The sequence below is a fragment of the Rhipicephalus sanguineus genome, chromosome 5 (assembly GCF_013339695.2).
Source record: "Rhipicephalus sanguineus isolate Rsan-2018 chromosome 5, BIME_Rsan_1.4, whole genome shotgun sequence".
NCBI lineage: Eukaryota > Metazoa > Arthropoda > Arachnida > Ixodida > Ixodidae > Rhipicephalus > Rhipicephalus sanguineus.
The window spans coordinates 43,265,000-43,271,837 of record NC_051180.1 but is presented as its reverse complement, the minus strand read 5'-3'; the positions used below and the strand labels follow the sequence as shown (position 1 = coordinate 43,271,837).

Genomic DNA, 6,838 nt, shown 5'->3' with positions numbered 1-6,838 from the left:
CATATTCTGTTAACTGCGACATTAGCGTCGTTTTTTTACATGTATTGCGCCTTGAATGTACGCTTTTTAATGTGACAGCTCGCAGGACGATTTTTCCGAACTGCATGCCCGTATGCCTAACTGTTGGATGCTTGTCGATTGGATGAGATGTTTGTTGAAGTCATGCAGAGCAAATAAAATGGTTGCAACTGTAAGCTGTGACTTGAATAATTCATTTATTTTGTACTTAACCTGGATTATCAAAATACATTTGTATTTCAGCACTGGATGGTTGTATAATTGCAAAATGTGACCTCCTCTGTTAGCACACTAAGCAGAGGAATACACGTTGCGTTTCTTCAAAGTTCCAAAATGTGACGAAAATTCTTGAAATAAAAACTAATCATACTTGAAGCCACTTAGCATCATTTTGTTGCAGTTGCATCAGCATATGATACAGGAGCTGTGTCAGTACGCCCAATTCATTAGCACTAGTCTCATTCTTTTTTCTGACATTTAGTTGCGCACTACATGCTGAAATGAAAACTGGAACTACTTGAACTATTAAGAATGCCACTTCATTGTCAGTGCTCTTAACCCTAGATGGTGACCTGTGGAACCCAGAGGAGTACCTTCTTGTTGATCGCCACGTGTTGGGAGCGGCTAGAGAACGTCACTACAGTATTCTGCATGTTATTCACCAGTTCCTTTTCCTTTCACGTCTGTTATGCTGACAGATTGTAGTCTACTTTGGAATTCGTTCAAAGGTGTGTATTTAAATCATTCTGGAGAGCATTTTCATCTCCTTTTTGTAGAAAAAAAGCTGCTAACATAAGCATTGTTTCTTTATTGTGGTGTCAAGAGATCTGCAAAGATGGTGTCTCGTCCTTGCTGTTGTATCTGCAAGCATCCTACAGATTTTCTCTTGAAAACACCTCCCAATAGTAGCGTGCTTACCTATGGTGATGGAACTTTAACGCCGCTCTAAGGACACATGGTCATTGTCAGTGAAAATCACCTATGTCTCTTTCTGACTTTGACGACGTTTGTCTGAACGCAAAATACGTGTTTACTGTGAGAATTGTTCAAAAACATTGTCCTGCTATTTGATTTACACTCTCCGATTTGATTCAAACTTATTATTTATATGAGGGGATGGTTCCCGTGACTTTTGTTTTGAAATAGGTGGCAGTAAAAGCCTGGCAACCGTCTGTGATCCACATTCACAATTATTGCAGTCCACCTGTGAGATGGCTGGTAATAGTGACGTTTCGACTAAACGTTTGTCTTTTCTAGCTTACAAAAACTCAATTTTTAGTAACAGAACAATCTCAGGGCGCATTAATTTGCCATTGAACGCCAACTTTCTGCCCTGAGTGCCTTTTTTAAGCTCCCAGATATAGTCAGTGTTCCATAGATAAAGCACCCAACTTCGGTACTTTCTCGTTCATCCTCGATGCTAATTCTCAGCGTGGGCTGAAACAAAAATGAGGTCTTTACAATAGTCGCATAATCCACATTCTCAGGGTTGTATTAGTGTATAAATATGTACTACGTGCCCTGAATGCTATCTCATAGGCTGTTTCAGTAAAGAGACGACTTTTTTAAAAATATTAATGATTATGCCTTTATTGAGGGGTGTCGGAGGTTTAACGTCCAAATGTGACGTCCTACCATCCTGTAGCACTTCTTCTGAAGGTCTTTTCATCCTCAAATTTAAGTTGGCAGATGGTGCGAGTGAGCGTGCGTGTAACTAGTCAGCGACGTGGCAAGAGTATAATGCTGCCGCGGATGACGAAGAATTTATTGGTGCAAAAGCAACCTTGGCCAAAGAGGACCATGGCTCATGATATGTTTCTGAACTCAATGTGACATATAAGACCTATTTTCCAAGTGTTCCCAAATATACCGCAGATATGCCGAGCAGCAGGCCAAGGGAAGCTTGTACCCATTGCATCACTGGCGGACGCCCAGCCGCACTGGGGATCGAACCTCGCACCATCCGCATGTGAGTCAGATGCTTAAATCACTAAGTCAGTGCTGCAGCATAAAATCAATACTAGTACAGTGAAACCTTGCTGCGGATTAGTGGTTAACATTTATGTTAGATTGGGTGATTTCTAAGAAGGAGAAATATCTGTATAAACAACATTTATGGATAGCCTTGAGACACCGAATTTCAACATTTAGGACCTGCGTAGCTTTTTAATATATTTTGGAAATTACTACAAATCTGGGTACAAGCTCATGAGCAGCTTCATTACTGCAATATTTAGCATTGTTTTTTTCCTGCTTTTGCACAGGGCACTTTTGGTATTAACCCAGACCATGGAAGCAAGGCTGAGAAAAAAAGCAAGGAAAGAGAACCCAAAAATATTCAGTTTGACGAAAAAATCATGGATTCTGAATGGAATGTTTACGTGAGTAGCACAATTCCTGACTGCATTTTCTTGAGGTTGAAGTATTGAATACAACGGACCATAGCAGTTGTCCATACTACTACTACAGCAAATGAACTTCACTTGTTCAAACTTCTGGCTAAAGTCTAGCTTTATAAGTGTACAAAAATAAAGCCAACAATCTAAACACCATTTTTGGGCAGCTTGGTTCGCTCTATGCCCGAGTAGCTTCCGCTGGAGATGCCACTTGTGCATTTTCAAGGAGTTCTGTATGGATGCACAATGTTGCAAATGCAACCTTGCCTAAAACTATTTTGTTCGTCAATGTTGCTATGAAGACACGTCCAGTCAAAGCGAGGGAAATGCTGGCTTAGAGGAACATAGAAACCGTGAGGGATAAACTAAGTAAGCCTGTGCCATTTTGTTCTCGGACATTCTCCTTATGGCTTTTATACTGTCAGATTACTGATGGGCGCATCGATTACTTTGTCATCTGGGTAGCTTCCCTAGCTTCATTAGTTTTTTACCTCTTACTGATAAATTTAATTTCACACAGTCTTGTTAGCGTCAGTTCACCTACTTCCATTTCATTACACGCATCAGAAGTTGACAGTAGTTGATGCGGAGTGACCTGAGAGCAGCTGCGTTACCTGTTTAGGAGGTAAAATGCTTTGTGGTCCATGCAATGTAAATAGGGGGTCATCGTTTTGCAACTAGACTGCAGATGAAGCATATGTCAAATATCTATTCTGACTGTGCCCCAAGCTAAGTTCTCCTTGAAAAAGTGTCTAGTATAGAGCGACTACCTATGCAATGGCATTCATCGTGTGCTTACAGGAGGCATCAGAGAAATGGAATTGGAGAGTCTTTTAAGTAAAAATTTGTAGTGAATCATTTAGCGATTTGAAATTTTGTGATGTTAATGTTTTATTTTTTGAATCACGAGACAACTTCAGAGGATGATGGTGAAACAAAAAAAGTGAAGCACTAGGGTGGACCTAACAAGGAGTTGGAAGAAAACCTAATGTTCAACTGGTAAGGAACAGAACAACAGTTAATCATAAGTCGTGAAAGAATAGAACTGATAAATAAGTTCATTTGCTTGGCCATGGAGTTATCATTAACTCAAGCAATAAGAGGGAAACAATTGAGAAGCTAAGAATCGCGTGAAATACACTTCGCTGGTACTCATAGTCGCGGCTTTCCAGTATCTGTCAGGACGAAAGCTTGCCACTACTCACCCATATAGGACAGGATAATAGATGAGGTTGAGATTAAATGAAAGATTAACATGAAAGGGCCGGAAGAGAACAGAATAAACTATGAAATAAATACTAGTAATGATGTTGTTGCTGAAACTAAATAGAATATATGAATGGGCAGTGCATCAAGTGTAAAAAAAGAAACAGATCGTCACTTTGGATGAAGCTGTGGATTTGAAGCAATAGCAAGTGCTGTAGTGGTGACAAAAAGGACATGGGAGGCTGAAATTAATAAATCTAGGGCGCGGAGGCTGGTGCAACTACTAGGTAAGGGTTAATAGAAGGAAAGTTCGAGATGCCTTGTTCAGAGTAGACATGTTTAAGCTGATGATAGAAGTAAAGCACGGACTGAGGTACTAAGACAACTGTCTTTTTATAACCGATTTGTTCTTTCATATAAAGGTGCCGTGAGAAGATCTGTCTGAAATCACTCCACTATTTCAATGCTGCATTCTGCTGTGGCCGCTCATTATATGCTAACAGCCTGAGTACTCTAATTTAAACCTGCATAACCTAAAAGTCACATCGTAGGTAGTGTTATATAGTCTCTCCACGAAGAGCAGTATATTGTATTGTCTTACGCTCTTTTCTTTTTTGCAGATTTTTGGACACCTAAAAATGTACAAGATAGATCAAACTGTTACAAAGAGATTATGATAGTTATTTATTGTGCCTGGAATGGACATATGCCAAATGCAGAATCCAGGTGTGTGGAGAACTTTAATAAATAGCAGTATTGCCCATTTCCACTGCATTGTCTTCCTGCACAGCATAGTTACACTTCCCATATTGCAGCAGTGTCCCAATCCAAGCATGCAGTTTTTAGGCTTAGTCAGAGTGTCATACGTGGCTGCATAGTAGAAAAACAGCAGCGCTGCAACTGTGTTAATCAGGTCGAATGAATTTCACACCAAGAAATAGCGTGGGCATTGAAGATCGAGAATATCTTTTGTGTACATTACAAATCACCTAAGTTGACAAATCTGCATGAGTTACGTTCCAGTAGTATGGGCAGACAGTTGCCTATACGCAAAAGGGATGTTAGTCTTCATTTTGCACTGAAAACCTAGAAAACCAGCAAAATGTCGTTGTGCTCATTTCACAGGGCACGTCATATATTATGGCCTAGAGGTTAGAAAGTCAGAAAATGTTGGTCTGCATGTTTCACAGTGCACTCCATATTTTACAGTCTGCTACAACACGAGAAAATGTTGCTGCTGGGGTTTTACATTGTCTGACGATGAATTTACACACCACCGTGTTTTACACGCCACCGTGTAACGATGAATATACCGTGTAACCACCGTACATTTAACGGCTTAAACACTAGATAACACGAAATTGGTGCAACGTAGATTTTACGGGCTGTGGTTATTTTTACTGGAAAAGTATTGTGGAGTGAAAAAACAGTGGCCAGATTTTTCCTACACGATATCATTATATACACGGCATGCATGCCGTAAACTTGAAATACGGGTCGCAGTTTTTTTTACGGTAAAAGTCTGGCAGCATCAGCTGCCAGTGCTTTCACCGTAAAAACTACGGTGAACTTTTTACAGTGTGGGCATGATTTGTTTGCTTTCTCTCCTTATCCTCTTTTCTTGTGACGTTTGAAGAATCTTATATAAGCTATTTCAAGAAAGAACAAATCAGTTGATAGTTTGCGCTCCTTCTGTCTACATCGTTTTTTCCTGTGTTCGTCCGAGCTTTGCGCACATACCCTACGATAAGTCATGCACCAACTCGCCCAACAAGAAGTTCTTCTAAGATGACTAGACCAAGCAAGACGTTTATGACGTTTCGTCTTCCAACTCGGAAGCCTTGTTCACAATGAGTACATCGCCAGAAGGGGATCGTTTAAATGGCTTTGAGTAATTGCTGCAAAGAGCGTGCGTATATCTGGTTGTGATTTCCGTCGTCACGATTAATTCTGTTGGAAGTGGTCTGTATGATAAGTGATTCCAGATGTAGCAGTGGTGCTGTCTTCATTTTTTTTGTGAAATGCATTCCAAGGCTTCCGCGCTGGAAGCCAAAACGTCATAAACGTTTTGCTTGGACTGATCGGCGTCTCTTTTTTGTTTAGAACACCACAACATGTTGCCGGCGCGCAATAGACCACGCGAGCAACGCACAGTTCATGCACGTTCAAACCGCGAGAAACACGCCCTTGCAAAACAGTGATTAGTGAAAACACACCATGGTAATGCTCACCGAAAGCTTCAGCGTATAGAAAATTAAATACTAAAAGGAATTAAATACTAGAGGCTACCATCGATGTGACTGCAATGCTAGACTTCACAACCAACCGACGGGGATAAGGTGTGCTCGTTTATTCCATGCGTGTCAAGAGCACCGTACAGCACCGCGAAGTAGGCGGAAATATTAGATGGTGCCATCACGTTTGCGGTTTTGTTCAATAGACGATCAGCGCGCACCAAAGGCGACAATTTGGCCATTGTCGTCCATCGCGATCATCTCAAAATACGGCCCCAGGTCATGTGATATTCGCGATTTTTGAAGCCGCGCTATGTAGGCATCGAGGCGTCGTAGAGGTCAATCAAACGGGGAAGAGAAACTACACGTTTACCGAAGCAGGCGCTCTGCGCCATGTTGCAGCTTTTCTTGCGCTCCACCGCACCCATGACTAGCTCCTGGTCACGTCATATATGGCTTTTTATTTTTACCCGCGCGAACGCCGCAATGACGAAGTCGACGCGTAGTTTGCGCGCTCCCGTGATATGTTCTCTACTTCCCACAACCTTGAAACACAGAGGACTAAGCCTTTCGCCTTCCGCGATGGTCTAGTAGTTATGGTGCTCGACTGCTGACCCGCAGGTCTCGGGATCGAATCCCGGCCGCGGCGGCCGCATTTTCAATGGAGGTGAAAATGCTTGAGGCCCGTGTAGATAGATTTAGGTGCACGTTAAAAAAACCCCAGGTGGTCGTAATTTCCGGAGCCCTCCACTACGGCGTCTCTTGTAATCATATCGTTGTTTCGGGACGTTAAACCCCAATTATTATTATAGGGCTTTGGCCCTGAAAAAACAGGGGCAACATCAATCTCTGGTGTGTTACTTTTTTTCGATTGTTGCCAATAAAGCCTTAAGGGCACAGACCGGCGATCTTCCCGAGTTTAGCGCTTCAGAAAATAGACGACCTCTATTTGCCTTCTAAAGAAAACGGCCGTCGTGGATAAAA

At 41.8% G+C, this 6,838-nt stretch overlaps 1 long non-coding RNA gene across 1 annotated transcript; it reads left to right on the top strand.

The window, feature by feature from the left end:
• Nucleotides 1-686: 686 nt before the first annotated feature.
• LOC119393558 (uncharacterized) lies at nt 687-3,431 on the top strand. Its single transcript, XR_005183930.2, has 3 exons — nt 687-746; nt 2,283-2,399; nt 3,335-3,431. It is a non-coding gene; the product is annotated as an uncharacterized LOC119393558 (long non-coding RNA).
• Nucleotides 3,432-6,838: the final 3,407 nt, after the last annotated feature.